The 21,576-nt window shown below is 37.3% G+C and overlaps 1 long non-coding RNA gene across 1 annotated transcript in view; it reads left to right on the top strand.

The window, feature by feature from the left end:
• LOC134737891 (uncharacterized) overlaps window positions 1-14,886 on the top strand; it is a 46,467-nt gene extending 31,581 nt beyond the window's left edge. Inside the window, exons 2-3 of the long non-coding RNA XR_010123291.1 lie at window positions 3,540-3,697; window positions 14,825-14,886. This is a non-coding gene — a long non-coding RNA (uncharacterized LOC134737891). The remainder of the gene's footprint in view (window positions 1-3,539; window positions 3,698-14,824) is intronic.
• Window positions 14,887-21,576: the final 6,690 nt, after the last annotated feature.

Below are 21,576 nucleotides of genomic sequence, written 5' to 3' on the forward strand. Positions count from 1 at the left end.
CGTTATGTGTGAATTTAATCCTGTCATTATGATGCTAGCTGGTTGTTTTGCCCATTAGCTGATGCAGTTTCTTCATAGTTTCGATGGACTTTACAATTTGGTATGTTTTTGCAGTGAGTGGTACCGGTTGTTCCTTTCCATGTTTAGTGCTTCCTTCAGGAGCTCTTGTAGGGCAGGCCTGGTGGTGGCCAAATCTCTCAGCATTTGCTTGTCTGTAAAGGATTTTATTTCTCCTTTGCTTATGAAGCTTAGTTTGGCTGGATATGAAATTCTGGGTTGAAAGTTTTTTAAGAATGTTAAATATTGGCCCCCACTCTCTTCTGGCTTGTAGGGTTTCTGCTGAGAGATCTGCTGTTAGTCTGATGGGGTTCCCTTTGTGGGTAACCTGACCTTTCTCTCTGGCTGCCCTTAACATTTTTTTCTTCATTTCAACCTTGGTGAATCTGATGATTATGTGTCTTGGGGTTGCTCTTCTCGAGGAATATCTTTGTGGTGTTCTCTGTATTTCCTGAATTTGAATGTTGGCCTGTCTTGCTAGGTTGGGAAAGTTCTCCTGGATAATATCCTGAAGAGTGTTTTCCAACTTGGTTCTGTTCTCCCCATCACTTTCAGGTACATCAATCAAATGTAGGTTTGCTCTTTTCACATAGTCCCATGTTTCTTGGAGGCTTTGTTCATTCCTTTTTATTTTTTTTCCTCCAATCTTGTCTTCTTGCTTTATTTCATTAAGTCGATCTTCAGTCACTGATATCCTTTCTTCCGCTTGATCGATTCGGCTATTGACACTTGCTTCATGTTCTTGTGCTGTGTTTTTCAGCTCCATCAGGTCATTTATGTTCTCTACACTGGTTAATCTGGTTGGCAATTTGTCTAATCTTTTTTCAAGGCTGTTAGCTTCCCTGCATTGGGTTAGAACATGAAGCATAATTTTTAAACCAAAATAAATTTTACACAGTAATTTGCATATTAAAATACTGATCTACATCTGGCCCTTTTTAAAAAACTGCAATATATTGTAGCCAACTTTTTATATCAGTATATATTGATCAACCTTATTCTTTTTAACTGCTGCATTATATTCAATTGCATAAATGTACATAATTTAATTCATTACCAATAGATGAGACATTTACATTGGTTTGAATTTTTCAGTATTACAAATAATGTTTCAATAAAATATTTAAGCTTTTCTTTGCTTGTGGCATTAATTCCTAGAAGTAGAATCCTGATATTTTGATAGGTATTTCCAAATTTCCTCCCAAAATGCTTGTATCTCTACTTCCACTGTCAAGTCTAATAATATTCACTTGGGATTATCATATTTCTTACCAAGCCTGTTTTTACACTCTAAACTGTTTTCTTTTCCTTTCCTTTCCTTCCCCTCCCCTCCCCTCCCCTCTCCCCTCTCCTCTCCCCTCTCCTCCCCTCTCCTCCCCTCTCCCCTCTTCTCTCCTCCCCTCCCCTCTCTTCTCCCTTCTCCTCCCCTCCCCTCTCTTCTCCCTTCCCCTCCTCTCCCCTCCTCTCCCCTCCCCTGCCCTCCCCTCTCCTTTCCTTTCCTCAGCATCTTGCTCTGTGGCCTAGGTTGAAATGCAGTGGCACGATCATGGCTCACTGCAACCTTGACTGACCTGGGCTCAAGCAATTCTCCCAACTTAGCCTACAGAGTAGCTGGGACTACAGGCACATACCACCATGCCCAGCTCTTTTTTTGTATTTTTAGTAGAGATGGAGTTTTGCCATGTTGCCCAAGCTGGTTTCAAATTCCTGAGCTCAAGCAATCCACCCATCTCAGCCTTCCAAAATGCTGGGATTACAGGCATGAGCCATTGTGGCTGGCCCAAAATCTCTTTTTCTAACAGTAATGTAAATTTTCTTTTACAGACTATACTCATATCATTTGTTTCTTCTTTCAGAAATAGGTGTTAAGCATATCTAACATGGCATGTATAGGTATAATTCTCATTGTAAAACCATAGCCTAATTTATTTCAAATTACAATTTAAAATTCATATTTTTAAGGAAATTTTCTTAGATTAATCCCACCTAGTTTCAGGTACTACAGTCCCAAGATTTCTTTCTTTTTAACAAATTAAATATAGGTAACATGACTAAAATGGTAGTCAAAGAATATTGGAACCTGGGAACTTCAATATTTGAACTTTGTTTTGAAATATAATTTGTTATATTATAAAAATATTATATTGCACCTGGAAGTCAGGGACAGTTTGTTTTATTATCTTTGTATCTTCAACACTGTATAGAAAAGTGCTATTTATACAAAAAAAATTCTTAATAGAAGTCTTCAGTTGTAAAGTCTGCTGTACAGACTTTAGATCAGGGATTGACAGACTATAAGCCTTGTGCCAAATCCTGTCCTTCACCTGTTCTGTAAATAAAGTTTTGTTGGGACACATTCAGACTCATTCATGTACATATTATCTATGATTTCTTTTGTGCTACTATGGCAGAATTGAGTTGTTACAACCGTGTGGCATCTAAAGCCTAAAATATTTACTCTAGCTCTTTGCCAACCCGTTTTAGATTACAAGCACTTTGGCATTAATATGTTTTTGTTTTCTTTCTATAGCACATAGTAAGATGTTCTGCCTACATTGTGCATAATTTATGGATTTATTCAAGGATTTATGCAAGTGTAGCTGCAAGAAAAAAACCTAGAAGTGAACTTGCTAGATTGAAGAGCATCTGTGTATATTAAATTTTGTTAGTTTTTGCCTTCCCAAAGGGATTATTCCAGTTCATATTTAAACTACTAATTTTGTGATAGGGTCTCTTTCTTTATAGCTTTGCTAACTTCATGCATTCACACACTTTATCTTTACTAATCTGATATAGGAAAATGATATTGTTGATTTGATTTGCATTTCTTTTTATGTGTTAGATTGAGCTTATTTTCATATTTAAAAGCCACTTGTATTTCTTTTTCTTGAGCTGTCTTTTAATGTCCTTCCTGATACATTTCTCAAGTCTGTGATACTCATATAAGATATATAGTGAACATGAGCCAAGATTTATTTTACTCTAATGAGGGAACCAGCCTGATGACAAGGCTGATTGAGAGGAGGATGTATGAGACTAAGTGTATATCATCAGTGAAAGAAAGCAAATTCTTACAGGGCAAAAACAAACAAAACCACAACTCTAAGGGTTATTTTTTCTACGGGACAGAATTCATTTGCATTTTAGCAGATAAAAATTACTATCTTCAATTTATCTTTTACAAATCATTTTCTATATAGAGTCTATTTCCTAATCAGTAGTGAATAGTCATTTAAAATTTTCCAGAGCATTAGGTGACTATTATGCAGGCTAATTGTTGATATTTGGGTTTGACTTTAAAGGGACATGCCATAATCTTTTGGCCTTATTTCCAAGTTTTGGATAATTTTTCTTAACATTTTTCTCTAATTGAAATGATTTCAAGTGATGTTATTTCTGTATGACTTAATGAACTTCTCAGGTAACATAGCTCACTATTGTCTCTTCTAAAACATATTCATCTTTCCTTTTTTCCTCTGTAGGAACTCATTATACAATGACAAATGGAGGCAGCATTAACAGTTCTACACATTTACTGGATCTTTTGGGTGAACCAATTCCAGGTGTTGGTACATATGATGATTTCCATACTATTGACTGGGTGCAAGAAAAATGTAAAGACAGAGAAAGGCATAGATGGGTAAGTGTTTTTAGTAATTTAAAAATATATAGTGCATAATTAGATCATTTAATAATGTATTTCTGCCAATGATCTCAGGCTGCCAAAATATATTTACATTTAATATAAGTAAATGTGTACATTTCATAGGTGGTACATGTTTTTTTCTTTTTCTGTGTTAAATTTTTTAAATTTACTTATACCCCATATATTTCCAGAAAGGATTTCAGGTAGCTAAAAAACAAGGAAATATAGTAAGAAGACAAAATATGAAGGAAAGGGAAAAATACAGCACAGGAGTTGGGGGAAAAAACAAGCCCAGTTCAAGATATGGAGGTCAGCATGATTTTTGATTTTGAGCAGCCCAGAAGCTAAGGCAAAAAAAGGAAACTCATTGCATAACTCTTACCTATTGAAAAAGAAGAAATCTACTCACAGTTTTGTGGGGTTTTACTGTTTTCTTTTATCCCCTTTTCCAGTATTCAGTTCTGAGATATTTCTCAGTGTGGATCCCAAATGAAGCTTATTGAGTGTTGTAATGATTCACTAAGCGTTTTTTTAAAAAAATGGCTTTAATATACAAAAATACAATTTCTGGATCCTTTTTGTTTGTGGTCGTGACTTACTGCTAACGTAATCCAAAATCAGTCCTCCCTCCCTCCCTCCCTTCCTTCCTTCCTTTCATTCTTTCTTTCGTTCTTTCGTTCTTTCTTGTCTCTTTTGCCCAGGCTGGAGTACAGACTGCAACCTCCGCCTCTTGGGTTCAAGCAGTTCTCCTGCCTCAGCCTCCTGAGTAGCTGGGACTACAGACATGCGTCACCATGCCTGGCTAGTTTTTATACAAAATACATTTTTTAAAAGACAAAAAATATGTATATTTTTTGAGACAAAGTCTCATTCTGTTGCCCAGGCTGGAGTGCAGTGGTGTAATCTTGGCTCACTGCAACTTTTGCCTCCCAGGTTCAAGTGATTCTTGTACTCAGCCTCCCAAGTAGCTGAAATTACAGGTGTGTGCCATCATGCCAAGCTACTTTTTGTATTTTTAGTAGAGATGTGGTTTCGCTATGTTGGCCAGGCTAGTCTCAAACTCCTGGCCTCAAGTGATTCGCTGACCTCAGCCTCCCAAAGTAGAAAATCTTTTTGAAAAATAAAATTCCAAATCTCAAAAGGCCCTATATAATTTTGGTATTGGAAATTTACTTGTCAATGAAAATGACTATTTACACAAATTAATTATAAGCTTCCATATTAATGTATACATGTGTGTGAAACCTGAAATTGAAATTACATTATATTATGTATGAAAGGTACAGCTTCTGAGATTCATCAGATGATATATACCTTTAGGGCATATCTAAAAATACAGTACATGAAATCAGTGCTTAATCCAGTGATTCTTAAACTTTTTGGTGTCAGATCCCCTTGAAACTCTTTAAAAATATTGAAGGCCCCCAAGGAGCCTTGGTTTACATGGTTTTTATCAATGGATATTTACCATATTAGACACTAAAACTGAGGACTTTTTAAAAAAACTAATTCGTTTTAAAATAACAGTAACAAAACCATTACATGTTAACATAAATAACATTTTTACAAAAATATATTTTCAAAAATATTTAGTGAGAGAATGACATTGCGCTACATTTGTTATAAATCTCATTGTTGTCTGGCTTAATAAAACACTGCTGGATTCTCATATCTGCCTTTGCATTCAATATGTTATATGTTGCTTTTATGGAAGTTTTTGAAAAAAATTCAGCCTTATACACAGAAAATATAGTTGGAAAAGCTATGAGTATTTTAATAGTCTTTTAAAATTATTGCAAATATTCTTCTTTGATACTACACTAAAGTGACAAGCGTTCATTTCTTAAAGATTAGTTGTAAGGTGTACTTTGAAACTGCATCAATGAACTTTGTCTTCTGTTACATTAAAATCCATTGATTTTGAACCTTGAACTTGGAATATATGATTTTGTAACTTTATGCAATGATCATTTGGAAAATATTGATTCACTGATTTATGTGGATCTTTTAAATGTTGACACCTTTATTGTTTAATACAGTATTTTAAAAATCACATTTGTTAATTTTACCTTTGATCTCTTCAGAAAAGTCTCTAAGTATTGGGAACCTATCATCCTCACAGTGATAGATACAAGTTTCCTAAAATTCTAATTTTTACTGGAGAGCTCAAATTCTGTCTTTGGAAACAAATACACGTTTATTTTACTTAAAAATGACAGGATTACTTGGTTTCATTATTGAGAAAATACCTGTCAAATTCCCAAGTTTGAAAAACCATAATTTGGTGTCACTCTTTCAAGTAAAAATGGTATTCCATGTAAGTGTCAAGTTTATTTTGCAACTCAAATAAATTACACAAGTGCTTTTCTTTAGGACATAACCTCATACTTCCATATGCAGCAGACGTGTGTAGTTTTGCATAGTTATTTATACATAGTTCTTTTTTCATCACACAAAATATTGAAAATACTCAGTGATTGAGGCATAGCAATTTTTACTCCTTCATCAAAGATGCTCTTATTTGAAACTGGCATTTTATTTATTTATTTAATTTTACTGGGAAGCATGGCAGTCAAGAACGTAATGACTGCCAGTACATTTGAGTGCCACTGCCTCATTTTTACTAAGGAGCCAGCAGTTTTGCCATTGGTTTTGCATTTTCAGTAAAAAGGTTAACACAGTGAAAAATGCACATAATGTCTTGTATTATTTTGTAAACAGTATTGTCCAGTGATCCTCTGCCTCAGTCTTCCAAAGTACTAGGATTACAGGCATGAACCACCATGACCAGCCTGTTTTGGTTTCCTTTGGTCTCAGTTTTCTCTAAAATTTTATGGACATAGTGTCATGGATACTCCCCAGGTACCACACTTTAAAATACACTTAAATCCCAACCTGAATACTGATAATGTCTCTGAATGTATACTTCTAAGTATGATTGTATTTACCTAATGATCATACAAGACACAGGATTTATAGTGTGAAAAGGTCTCAGGGATCCTCCAAGGTGTCTGTGGACCGTACTTTGAAAATCACTATTTTAATCCAAAGTGCCTAGATCAGACACACTATAAATCCTGTGTCTTGTATGATCATTAAGTAAATACAGTTGGGATTTAAGTGTATTTTAAAGTACCTGGAGAATATCCATGTCATTATATTCATAAAATTTTAGAGAAAACTGAGACCAAAGGAAACCAAAACAGGCTGGTCATAGTGGCTCATGCCTGTAATCCCAGTGCTTTGGAAGACTGAGGCAGAGGATCGCTGGATCCCAGGAGTTTGAGACCAGCCTGGGCAAATATGGAGACTCTATCTCTACACAAAGAAACAAAAATTAGTTGGGTATAGTGTCTTGCACGTGTAGTCCTAGCTACTTGGGAAGCTGAGGTGGGAGGATCCCTTGAGCCTCGGAATTCGAGGTTACAGTGAGTTATGATTGCATCACTGCCCTCCAACCTGGATGATAGAGCAAGACCCTGTCACCCTTCAAAACAAACAAAAAAACTTTTTTCTCTGAGTCTGTTAATGGTTAGTCTACAGTCTTTGAAAACATTGCAAATAGTATAGCAATATACGAAGTAGCCAATATGTATCCTAGCTAATTTTATTAATCATCTAGACCAATCAAATATTTTTCGATATTTTGATCCATGCTTATATAAACAAAGTTTTTTAAAGCTGGAAAATTCCACACATTTATATTCTTACTATTGTTCTTAAAACATTCTTTTTTTTGAGCAGAGCCTCCCTCTGTCACCCAGGCTGAAGTGCAGTGGTGTGATGTCAACTCACTGCAACATCTGCCTTCCAGGCTCAAGCAATTGTCATGCTTCAGCCTCCCAAGTAGCTGGGATTACAGGTATGTGCCACCACACCTGGCTAATTTTTGTAGTTTTAGTAGAGATGGGGCTTCACCATGTTGGCCAGGCTGGTCTCAAACTCCTGACCTCAAGTGATCTGCCTGTCTCGGCCTTCCAAAGTGCTGGGATTACAGGTGGGAGCCACTGTGCCTGACCTACATTAAATTTTAAAGTCTTTCTATGTCAGTACATATACCCAACCTAATTCTTTTTTTCCGTGAACTTCTGTTATATTTGTAGCCTTCCTACCCCAGATTATTTTGAAGCAAATTGACATTCTGTAATTTCAAATATTGCAATTTCAGTATTTTACAAAATGGTTGCAGTTTAATTGTTGTTCCTTTTTTATTTATTAGCTTGCATATTTCTATAGAGAGTTTACCCCACATCAACCATTTGGATTTCCTGAAGAAATCTTGAAATACTAGGTTCCTTAGCATCCTCAAAGTTGACCAATGAGATTTTTTGCTTGTTTGGTTGTTGTTTCTGTGTCTTCGTGGACTCATGGATTTAAGTATATTTGTGTTTTAATCATCACAGTTATTATAGTTATTGATGTCCATGTTATTCTATCTTAGATTAGTGGGAGCTTATTTAGTTTGCTATCTGTGTCCTTTGTCATGCCCTTAGATAATTCTAATCCTAATCCTAATTCATCGTAGACATTTCCTGCAGCAAACCTGGAATCAGCCATTTCTCCAAGAAGCTCCGATTCCATTGAAGGAAAATATAATATATGTAAAATCTGGGCACAAGATGGTACTTGTTACTTCTGGGTTGGCTATTGTTTCTAGCTTCCTAAGTTTATATGACTCTTCTAATTTAAATTCATAACTATAGGGCTAAACTTCTAGTTCCTAAATCTGCATTTCCTTTAAGTCTTGCCAAAAACCTGAACATCATAAACATAGTCATTTCACTTACCCCACAATACACACATATGACATTGTCAGAATAACAGTACCAACACCATCACCAACTACCGAAAAATTTTAGGTAACCTGCCTCTAGCCTCCCAGATAGCTGGGCCTGCAGGTACACACCACCATGCCTGGCTAATTTTTTTTTTTTTTTCTTTTTTAAAGAGACTGGGTCTTGCTATGTTACCCAGGCTGGGCTGAAACACCTGGCCTCAAACAATCCTCCTGCCTTTGCCTTCCAAAGTGCAGAGATTACAGGCGTGAGCCCACTATGTTTGGCCTATACTTTATTTATTCCACCACAGTTTTACATACAAATTACTTTGTTGTAAAGTCCCTTGGGATAGTTTCTTCTGTGTCATCATATTACCAATTAGATGCACCTTTGATTCATTTAATCTTACTTCAATTTTTAAGGTTTGCTTTTTAGATTTAGTTTTTTTAAATAAATATATGAAATATTTCCATGGTTCCAAAGTTAAATGTACAAAACAGGTATGTTCAAAGAAGTCTAGTTTCTGTCTCTGTCCCATCCAACCTGTTGTCTTCTTCCCCTTAAAGTAATAATTTACATTTTTAACTTTATGGTTTATCTTCTGATTTTTAAAAATATAAGCATATATATATATATATATATATATTCCTGTCTTTTAGCATACTTTCAGCCATCTTTCCGTTTTCCTGCATAACACTACATCTATCTCATTCTTTTTTAATTGCTGCAGAATTTTTCATTACATAGGTATTCTGCAATTTATTTATATGATGCTATATTGATTAACATTTAAATGATTTCCAGATTTTTTGTTAGGAAAGTGATGACTGAATTCTCTGTACATATATCTTTTTTACTTAGTACACTATTAAGCAACTACTTAAGTGACCTGACTGTGGTGCTGTGCAAGCAATTACATGAAGAAAACAGCAGTGACTCAGTCTGAAAATGACTTAACATTATCATGTTTTCTTACATATTACATTTATTTTTATTGAGGAAAAGCAACAGGAGTTTAGTGATTATTTTTGAAAGAACCTATTTCTATTTCTAAAGAATGGATAATATCTGTGTTTGGTTGCTTATAGGGTACAAGGAGTAAAACTGCCTCATTCAAATTAGAACTGACTGTGTCATTTTAATGAAGCATTGTGACTTCAAATAGACCCGATGCTTGAAATAGACTGGGTCATTGAATTCCAGCTGTAGCCCTCCTTCAGAACAGTTGAGTACTGAAGTCCTGGGCTGAGAATATGGCTTTTTAAAGCAATAATCCTAGTAGAACAGAAGAGGTGTGGACTAGTTAGGGATAGGTTTAGAAGTACATTCTTAGTAAGACAGGTGAGACTTACCTTCATCTGGATCAAATCTATTACTCTCTTGTTAATCTCCTAACTTCCTACACTATATCCAGTAGAAGACACTTTTGCCTCACACAGTAAAAAAACAGCCTCTGGACTCTACCAATGGGATCGGTGCTCTCCGAACCTGCATGTTAAAAGGCCTATAAGTTTTGAGGGGGTCCCTTTGTCCTCATGATTATTCTGTAACACATTGTATTTATGGGCATAGTATTATTATACACAGATCCTATCTTTTAAAGAACATTATAATCCACTTAACTGCTAGGATCAGAGAAGGACAGACAATTCAAACCATATTGCCTTATAGAAGACATATATAAAATATAGTTATGTGTACCAATTGAAGTTCAAATTTGATTTAATTTAAAACAATCTAGGTCAGATTTTATGTAGTTTGTGGACCCTTTGCACTCAAATCTCAAGGTTCTTACTAAAATGCAGATCTTGGCTGGGTGCAGTGACTCACATCTGTAATCCCAGCACTTTGGGAGGCCGAGACGGGCAGATCACTTGAGTTCAGAAGTTCAAGACCAGCCTGGCCAACATAGCAAGGCCCTGTCTCAATTATTAAAAGAAAAAAACTTCTTAATAAAAAATAAAATGCAGATGTTGGGTAAAGACTTGCCATCGGGTTTACAGGTAAAATAACTGTCTACAATGTAGTGATTTTGCCTCAAACTTACCTTTTCCATTATTTAGTTCAGAAATTACTGTTCTATATATGGTAAATGAGAAAAATTGCTAGATTCTAGAATTGTGGCCTCTATTCATAGTTTGAAAAATGAAACAAAAACGTTTCTAATTTCATATCAACAGCAAAAAGAAAGAATCAGCATGGGAAATGACAAAAAGTTTGTATGATGCGTGGTCAGGTTACAGATGGCTAGTAGTAACACTAATAGGATTGGCACCAGGTAAAGAAAATTTTTCAAGCAATCCTTTTTTAGTTAACAGAAGTATAAATCGTTCTTCCTTCCTCCCTTCAATTTTTTTCCAGGTACCATTGGATTTTAAAAAGCATTTGTTTCTCTTCTTCAAAAAATCTTCTTTTTTTTTATTATTATACTTTAAGTTTTAGGGTACATGTGCACAATGTGCAGATTTGTTACATACGTATACATGTGCCATGTTGGTGTGCTGCACCCATTAACTCATCATTTAGCATTAGGTATATCTCCTAATGCTATCCCTCCTCCCTCCCCTGACCCCACAACAGTCCCTGGAGTGTGATGTTCCCCTTCCTGTGTCCATGTGTCCTCATTGTTCAATTCCCACCTATGAGTGAGAACATGCAGTGTGTGGTTTTTTGTCCTTGAGATAGTTTGCTGAGAATGATGGTTTCCAGTTTCATCCATGTCCCTACAAAGGACATGAAGTCTTCATTTTTTATGGCTGCATAGTATTCCATGGTGTATATGTGCCACATTTTCTTAATCCAGTCTATCATTGTTGGACATTTGGGTTGGTTCCAAGTCTTTGCTATTGTGAATAGTGCCACAATAAACATACATGTGCATGTGTCTTTATAGCAGCATGATTTATAGTCCTTTGGGTATATACCCAGTAATGGGATGGCTGGGTCAAATGGTATTTCTAGTCCTAGATCCCTGAGGAATCGCCACACTGACTTCCACAATGGTTGAACTAGTTTACAGTCCCACCAACAGTGTAAAAGTGTTCCTATTTCTCCACATCCTCTCCAGCACCTGTTGTTTCCTGACTTTTTAATGATCACCATTCTAACTGGTGTGAGATGGTATCTCATTGTGGTTTTGATTTGCATTTCTCTGATGGCCAGTGACAATGAGCATTTTTTCATGCGTTTTTTGGCTGCATAAATGTCTTCGGGAAGTGTCTGTTCATATCCTTTGCCCACTTTTTGATGTGGTTGTTTGTTTTTTTCTTGTAAATTTGTTGGAGTTCATTGTAGATTCTGGATATTAGCCCTTTGTCAGATGAGTAGGTTGCAAAAATTTTCTCCCATTTTGTAGGTTGCCTGTTCACTCAGATGGTAGTTTCTTTTGCTGTGCAGAAGCTTTTTAGTTTAATTAGATCCCATTTGTCAATTTTTGCTTTTGTTGCCATTGTTTTTGGTGTTTTAGACATGAAGTCCTTGCCCATGCCTATGTCCTGAATGGTAATGCCTAGGTTTTCTTCTAGGGTTTTTATGGTTTTAGGTCTAACATTTAAGTCTTTAATCCATCTTGAATTAATTTTTGTATAAGGTGTAAGGAAGGGATCCAATTTCAGCTTTCTATATATGGCCAGCCAGTTCTCCCAGCACCATTTATTAATAGGGAATCCTTTCCCTATTGCTTGTTTTTCTCAGGTTTGTCAAAGATCAGACAGTTGTAGGTATGTGGCATTATTTCTGAGGGCTCTGTTCTGTTCCATTGATCTATATATCTGTTTTGGTACCAGTACTATGCTGTTTTGGTTACTGTAGCTTTGTAGTATAGTTTGAAGTCAGGTAGCGTGATGCCTCCAGCTTTGTTCTTTTGGCTTAGGATTGACTTGGCGATGTGGGCTCTTTTTTGCTTCCATATGAACTTTAAAGTAGTTTTTTCCAATTCTGTGAAGAAAGTCATTGGTAGCTTGATGGGGATGGCATTGAATCTATAAATTACCTTGGGCAGTATGGCCATTTTCACAATATTGATTCTTCCTATCCATGAGCATGGAATGTTCTTCCATTTGTTTGTATCCTCTTTTATTTCCTTGAGCAGTGGTTTGTAGTTCTCCTTGAAGAGGTCCTTCACGTCCCTTGTAAGTTAGATTCCTAGGTATTTTATTCTCTTTGAAGCAATTGTGAATGGGAGTTCACTCATGATTTGGCTCTCTGTTTGTCTGTTATTGGTGTATAAGAATGCTTGTGATTTTTGTGCATTGATTTTGTATCCTGAGACTGCTGAAGTTGCTTATCAGCTTAAGGAGATTTTGGGCTGAGATGATGGGGTTTTCTAGATATACAATCATGTCATCTGCAAACAGGGACAATTTGACTTCCTCTTTTCCTAATTGAATACCCTTTATTTCCTTCTCCTGCCTAATTGCCCTGGCCACAACTTCCAACACTATGTTGAATAGGAGTGGTGAGAGAGGGCATCCCTGTCTTGTGCCAGTTTTCAAAGGGAATGCTTCCAGTTTTTGCCCATTCAGTATGATATTGGCTGTGGGTTTGTCATAGATAGCTCTTATTATTTTGAGATACGTGCCATCAATACCTAATTTATTGAGAGTTTTTAGCATGAAGGTTGTTGAATTTTGTCAAAGGCCTTTTCTGCATCTATTGAGATAATCATGTGGTTTTTGTCTTTGGTTCTGTTTATATGTTGGATTACATTTATTGATTTGCATATGTTGAACCAGCCTTGCATCCCAGGGATGAAGCCCACTACTTGATCATGGTGGATAAGCTTTTTGATGTGCTGCTGGATTCTGTTTGCCAGTATTTTATTGAGGATTTTTGCACCAATGTTCATCAAGGATATTGGTCTAAAATTCTCTTTTTTGGTTGTGTCTCTGCCCAGCTTTGGTATCAGGATGATGCTGGCCTCATAAAATGAGTTAGGGAGGATTACCTCTTTTTCTAATGATTGGAATAGTTTCAGAAGGAATGGTACCAGCTCCTCCTTGTACCTCTGGTAGAATTTGGTTGTGAACCCATCTGGTCCTGGACTTTTTTTGGTTGGTAAGCTATTGATTATTGCCACAATTTCAGAGCCTGTTATTGATCTACTCAGAGATTCCACTTCTTCCTGGTTTAGTATTGGGAGGGTGTATGTGTCGAGGAATTTATCCATTTCTTCTAGATTTTCTAGTTTATTTGCATAGAGGTGTTTGTAGTATTCTCTGATGGTAGTTTGTATTTCTGTGGGATCGGTGGTGATATCTCCTTTATCATTTTTTATTGCATCTATTTGATTCTTCTCTCTTTTCTTCTTTATTAGTCTTGCTAGAGGTCTATCGATTTTGTTGATCGTTTCAAAAAACCAGCTCCTGGATTCATTAATTTTTCGAAGGGTTTTTTTGTGTCTCTATTTCCTTCAGTTCTGCTGTGATCTTAGTTATTTCTTGCCTTCTGCTAGCTTTTGAATGTGTTTGCTCTTGCTTTTCTAGTTCTTTTAATTGTAACGTTAGGGTGTCGATTTTGGATCTTTCCTACTTTCTCTTGTGGGCATTTAGTGCTATAAATTTCCCTCTACACACTGCTTTGAATGTGTCCCAGAGGTTCTGGTATGTTGTGTCTTTGTTCTCGTTGGCTTCAAAGAACATCTTTATTTCTGCCTTCATTTTTTTATGTACCTAGTAATCATTCAGGAGCAGGTTGTTCAGTTTCCATGTAGTTGAGCGGTTTTGAGTGAGTTTCTTAGTCCTGAGCTCTAGTTTGATTGCACTGTGGTCTCAGAGACAGTTTGTTATAATTTCTGTTTTTTCACATTTGCTGAGGAGTGCTTTACTAAAAAAATCTTCTTAAATTTAAAACTAGGAGGCAGAGGCTTCCAAGTCTAGTCTTGGCTCTGTCACTTTAAATGTTTATCCAGCTTGGTTGATCTTTCTGGGCTCAGTTTCTATGTCTGTAAAATAAGTGGTTTGGATCAGGTGACCAATAAAGTATCTTTTGACGTTAACACTATAATAAATAGCCAATATTCATGGAGTGCTTCCTATGTGTTGTGCACTGTTCTAAAAAGTTTACATATATTTAAACTTCATGGCATCCTACGATACCAGTGCTGTCATTATCGCCATTTTACAGATGAGGGGACTGAAGCTGAAGAAAATTAACTTAGTCTAAGGTCGTACAACTTAGCAAGTGGCCAAGCCAGGGTCTGAATTAAAGCTGTCTAGTTCCAGACCCTATCCCCTTCATCACCCTGCGATACAGCGTGGCCACAAAGTCTCAATGTGTGAGGTTTTAAGAAATAGCTGTAGAGGACCTGAAAACAAATATTAAGCCCAGTTGTAATCACTTTCAGCTTCCATGATGGAAGATTATGTTCAGAAGACCACAAAATTAAATTTTGTGTAGAGAATAGAGGTAAGTACTGATAATCCTAATTGGCATGCATAATAATGTTATGGCCTCTGTGTATGTAACCCACTGATCTTTTTCTATAAGAAGAAGGACCCAGATTTGACCATAAATTTGTGTATTTTTTATATTCTCACAGTAAAATAATCTTGATATATTGTTTTCTGTAATTTAAGAAAAAACTATAAATAGGAAGACTATGAATTTCAATAATTATTTCTAATGAAGATTAAATTTAAATGAAATTGATATCACTTATAAGTCTGTTAATTATGGATTGAAAATTAGATTTGTGAACATTCTGCCAAGTAGCTGTCTTTTGAAGATATTTCAATATCTTTTAAATGCTATTTTTTGGATCACAATTAATTTGAATGATGTAACTTTTAAAAATTCCAAACAAAAATAGCAATTTTATTGTAAAAAATAACTCTTTACAGTTTTTAAATATAATAAATGTTATAACTAAAATTTGAAAATCTTAAATTTATATGTACTTCTTAAATGACCCTTTTTTAGGAGTCTCCTGCTTTCCACTTGCCTTTTAACTGGATTGTTCTCGACTCCCAAAAGTTGACTTATTTTTTGACCATCTCCAGTATATTTTTACAGGGGCCTTGGCCGTATTAATAGACATTGCTGCTGATTGGATGACTGACCTAAAGGAGGGCGTTTGCCTTAGTGCATTGTAGTACAACCACAAAAAGTGCTGTTGGGGATCTAATGAAACAACATTTGAAGAGAGGGATAAATGTCTATGGTGGAAAACATGGGCAGAATTAATCATAAGTCAAGTAGAGTTAAGTCTTGCTTTTGTCTCAAGATGAATTAATAATTGATACAGCAAAATGTTTCCAATTCAGTTAATTATAAAATTAATCACATATTAGATGATTGCATCCACATTAAATGGATCCATCCTCAACACATTGCAGCAAGAAAGAATTAAATGCAGTATTGTTTTAAGAAGCTTTTGTATTAGTTAACTACGTAGTCATATAACAAATCCACTGGATTGTCATGCAAATATATTTGAGCTGTAGTAGAAAAGAAGTGATCGTTATTGCAGTAGGATCTGTGTAAAGTTACTAAGAAGTCAAGTTATTAAAACTAATATATTACCAAGACTGGGAGGTTTGAATTATGAAAGTATGATTATCAAATAATTTAGTAAAATCAACCTTCTAAGTAGAGATACACTGAAGAAAATCAGAGATTTTTATTTGTGGCATTACAGCATTTAAATGATTAATTTGCTATGATCTACAAAGAATATTCTAGAATTTAGGATGTTATATGTGTATTTTTTACATGATAACATTTGGATATATTTTTAAAATTTTATTTTAGCTGAACTTTAGATCTAAAAGGTATATATTTGCAATAAGATGAGTAGTATGCTGTTTCTCACCTGGCTTAATTGAATTGAGTTTAATTTAATGATCTTCTGGAATGTTATAGCAGAATGAAATCTGAGTGCTGATGCAATTTGTTTCCACCACTGTTTCCAAAATGTGGTTTGTAGGCAGAGGTTGAAGTATAGCTGAGATGTCTTTAACAAGACTTTAGGGATTAAAGTTTAGGGATTAAAATGAATGTGAAACTCATTTTGAAAATAAAACAGTGCTAGATATTCTAAACATTTATTAGACATTTAAAATAAGTTGATACTGTGAATTTGTAATGATGATCACCATCTCCAAAAGTAATAATAACATCAATTTTTCTTATTACAGTAAAATCCATTATGTATAAATTCTAACTACAGCAAAATTTAGAGCTAGGATATTTACCATTCAATTTATAATATATCAGAAACATCTTATAAAATGATACCGGGGAGAAGCCAAGATGGCCGAATAGGAACAGCTCCGGTCTACAGCTCCCAGCGTGAGCGATGCAGAAGACGGGTGATTTCTGCATTTCCATCTGAGGTACCGTGTTCATCTCACTAGGGAGTGCCAGACAGTGGGCGCAGGTCAGTGGGTGAGCGCACCGTGCGCGAGCCGAAGAAGGGTGAGGCATTGCCTCACTCGGGAAGTGCAAGGGGTCAGGGAGTTCCCTTTCCTAGTCAAAGAAAGGGGTGACAGACCTGGAAAATTGGGTCACTCCCACCCGAATACTGCACTTTTCCGACGGGCTTAAAAAACGGCGCACCAGGAGATTATATCCCGCACCTGGCTCAGAGAGTCCTACGCCCACGGAGTCTCGCTGATTGCTAGCACAGCAGTCTGAGATCAAACTGCAAGGCGGCAGCGAGGCTGGGGGAGGGGCGCCCGCCATTGCCCAGGCTTGCTTAGGTAAACAAAGCAGCCAGGAAGCTGGAACTGGGTGGAGCCCACCACAGCTCAAGCAGGCCTGCCTGCCTCTGTAGGCTCCACCTCTGGGGGCAGGGCACAGACAAACAAAAAGACAGCAGTTACCTCTGCAGACTTAAATGTCCCTGTCTGACAGCTTTGAAGAGAGCAGTGGTTCTCCCAGCACGCAGCTGGAGATCTGAGAACGGGCAGACTGCCTCCTCAAGTGGGTCCCTGACCCCTAACCCCCAAGCAGCCTAACTGGGAGGCACCCCCCAGCAGGGGCAGACTGACACCTCACACGGCCGGCAGGGTATCCCAACAGACCCGCAGCGGAGGGTCCTGTCTGTTAGAAGGAAAACTAACAAACAGAAAGGACATCCACACCAAAAACCCATCTGTACATCACCATCATCAAAGACCAAAAGTAGATAAAACCACAAAGATGGGGAAAAAACAGGGCAGAAAAACTGGAAACTCTAAAAAGCAGAGCGCCTCTCCTCCTCCAAAGGAACGCAGTTCCTCACCAGCAACGGAACAAAGCTGGATGGAGAATGACTTTGACGAGCTGAGAGAAGAAGGCTTCAGACGATCAAATTACTCTGAGCTATGGGAGGATATTCAAACCAAAGGCAAAGAAGTTGAAAACTTTGAAAAAAATTTAGAAGAATGTATAACTAGAATAACCAATACAGAGAAGTGCTTAAAGGAGCTGATGGAGCTGAAAACCAAGGCTCAAGAACTACGTGAAGAATGCAGAAGCCTCAGGAGCCGATGCGATCAACTGGAAGAAAGGGTATCAGCGATGGAAGATGAAATGAATGAAATGAAGCGAGAAGGGAAGTTTAGAGAAAAAAGAATAAAAAGAAACGAACAAAGCCTCCAAGAAATATGGGACCAAATCTACGTCTGATTGGTGTACCTGAAAGTGACGGGGAGAATGGAACCAAGTTGGAAAACACTCTGCAGGATATTATCGAGGAGAACTTCCCCAATCTAGCAAGGCAGGCCAACATTCAGATTCAGGAAATACAGAGAACGCCACAAAGATACTCCTCGAGAAGAGCAACTCCAAGACACATAATTGTCAGATTTACCAAAGTTGAAATGAAAGAAAAAATGTTAAGGGCAGCCCAAGAGAGAGGTCGGGTTACCCTCAAAGGGAGGCCCATCAGACTAACAACGGATCTCTCGGCAGAAACTCTACAAGCCAGAAGAGAGTGGGGGCCAATATTCAACATTCTTAAAGAAAAGAATTTTCAACCCAGAATTTCATATCCAGCCAAACTAAGCTTCATAAGTGAAGGAGAAATAAAATACTTTACAGACAAGCAAATGCTGAGAGATTTTGTCACCACCAGGCCTGCCCTGCAAGAGCTCCTGAAGGAAGCACTAAACATGGAAAGGCACAACTGGTACCAGCTGCTGCAAAATCATGCCAAAATGTAAAGACCATCAAGGCTAGGAAGAGACTGCATCAACTAACGAGCAAAATAACCAGCTAACATCATAATGACAGGATCAAATTCACACATAACAATATTAACTTTAAATGTAAATGGACTAAATGCTCCAATTAAAAGACACAGACTGGCAAATTGGATAAAGACTCAAGACCCATCAGTGTGCTGTATTCAGGAAACCCATCTCACGTGCAGACACACATAGGCTCAAAATAAAAGGATGGAGGAAGATCTACCAAGCAAATGGAAAACAAAAAAAGGCAGGGGTTGCAATCCTAGTCTCTGATAAAACAGACTTTAAACCAACAAAGATCAAAAGAGACAAAGAAGGCCATTACATAATGGTAAAGGGATCAATTCAACAAGAAGAGCTAACTATCCTAAATATATATGCACCCAATACAGGAGCACCCAGATTCATAAAGCAAGTCCTGAGTGACCTACAGAGAGACTTAGACTCCCACACATTAATAATGGGAGACTTTAACACCCCACTGTCAACATTAGACAGATCAACGAGACAGAAAGTCAACAAGGATATCCAGGAATTGAACTCAGCTCTGCACCAAGCGGACGTAATAGACATCTACAGAACTCTCCACCCCAAATCAACAGAATATACATTTTTTTCAGCACCACACCACACCTATTCCAAAATTGACCACATACTTGGAAGTAAAGCTCTCCTCAGTAAATGTAAAAGAACAGAAATTATAACAAACTATCTCTCAGATCAGTGCAATCAAGCTAGAACTCAGGATTAAGAATCTCACTCAAAACCACTCAACTACGTGGAAACTGAACAACCTGCTCCTGAATGACTACTGGGTACATAACGAAATGAAGGCAGAAATAAAGATGTTCTTTGAAACCAACGAGAACCAAGACACAACATACCAGAATCTCTGGGATGCATTCAAAGCAGTGTGTAGAGGGAAATTTATAGCACTAAATGCCCACAAGAGAAAGCAGGAAAGATCCAAAATTGACACCCTAACATCACAATTAAAAGAACTAGAAAAGCAAGAGCAAACACATTCAAAAGCTAGCAGAAGGCAAGAAATAACTAAAATCAGAGCAGAACTGAAGGAAATAGAGACACAAAAAACCCTTCAAAAAATTAATGAATCCAGGAGCTGGTTTTTTGAAAGGATCAACAAAATTGATAGACTGCAAGCAAGATTAATAAAGAAAAAAAGAGAGAAGAATCAAATAGATGCAATAAAAAATGATAAAGGGGATATCACCACCGATCCCACAGAAATACAAACTACCATCAGAGAATACTACATACACCTCTATGCAAATAAACTAGAAAATCTAGAAGAAATGGATAAATTCCTCGACACATACACCCTCCCAATACTAAACCAGGAAGAAGTTCAATCCCTGAATAGACCAATAACAGGAGCTGAAATTGTGCAGCCATAAAAAATGATGAGTTCATGTCCTTTGTAGGGACATGGATGAAGCTGGAAAGCATCATTCTCAGCAAACTATTGTAAGGACAAAAAACCACACACCGCATGTTCTCACTCATAGGTGAGAATTGAACAATGACAACACACGGACACAGGAAGGGGAACATCACACACCGGGGCCTGTTGTGGGGTGGGGCAAGGTGGGGATAGCATTTGGAGATATACCTAATGTTAAATGACGAGTTACTGGGTGCAGCACACCAACATGACACATGTATACATATGTAACTAACCTGCATGTTGTGCACATGTACCCTAAAACTTAAAGTATAATAATTAAAAAAAAGAATAGATTTGAGGGTGGGGTGTTGTGTGCAGAGGAATTTTGGTTTTAGACATTGTTTTAAATTTCCTTTAGACTTCCAAGTGGGGGTGTCACATAGGCATTAGCATGTATCAGACTCAAATTCAGGAGAAAGGCCCAGCCTGAGAGCTACACAGGGGCAGCATCGTCCTGAGACAGGAGAGTACCATGGATTGAGTGCAGACAGAGAAGAGTTACAAGGACCGAGCACTGATGTATGCTTATGTTTAGATTTGGGGAGGTGAGGGGCCAGCAAATGAGGGAGCTGCCAGTGAGGTTGGGTTGGGAGTAGTGACATTCAAAGAAGGGTATTCCACTGGTGGATTTATTAAAAAATAAGTTGGGTGTGGTGGCTCAGGCCTATAAATCTAGCAGTTTGGGAGGCCAAGTGGGGCAGGATCATTTGAGTCCAGGAGTTAATGACTAGCCTGGGAAACATAGGCCAGGTCTCTACAAAAAATTAAAAAATAAAAATATGAGCTGGGCATGGTAGCATGTGGCTGTAGTCCTGGCTACTTAGGAGACTGAAACAGGAGGATTGCTTGAGCCTAGGAGTTGGAGGCTGCAGTGAGCTATGATGGTGCTATTGCACTCCAACCTGGGTGACAGAGCAAGCCCCTGTCTCAAAAAAGAAGGGTAGTCGCCTAAACCAAATAAGTAATAGTTTCAAGGAGCAATGATTAACTGTCATGTGTTGCTGATAGGTGAAGTAAATGAGGGCTCAAAATGGACCAATGTGGAGATAATTGATAACTTCCCCCAGAGCAGTTTCAGCAGGATGGTGGCAAGCCAAATCCTGAAAGGAGTGGGTCCTACAGAGATTGGAAGAAGAATTTGAGACAACTATTGCAATTCTTCCTATGAGGTTTTCAGAAAAGTAATGCGTGATAGTTTAAAGAGGCAGGATATTATAGCTTTTTTTTGCTGTTGATCGTTTGACAAGGAAAATTAATCTGAGATTGATCAGATTTTAAGATGCAGGAAATTACAGCTTTTTTGTTAATGATAGAAATGTTTGAGAGGAAAAATAGAAGAGCGTTCCTTGAGTAGGGAAAGGAGGATGGGGTCTTGGACACACATTTGACCTTCAGAGAAAGGAGGAAAGACAGAGTATAATGGGTAGGAAAGGCAGAGTATAATGGGTAGTTGGT

The sequence above is a fragment of the Pongo pygmaeus genome, chromosome 13 (genome assembly GCF_028885625.2).
Source record: "Pongo pygmaeus isolate AG05252 chromosome 13, NHGRI_mPonPyg2-v2.0_pri, whole genome shotgun sequence".
NCBI lineage: Eukaryota > Metazoa > Chordata > Mammalia > Primates > Hominidae > Pongo > Pongo pygmaeus.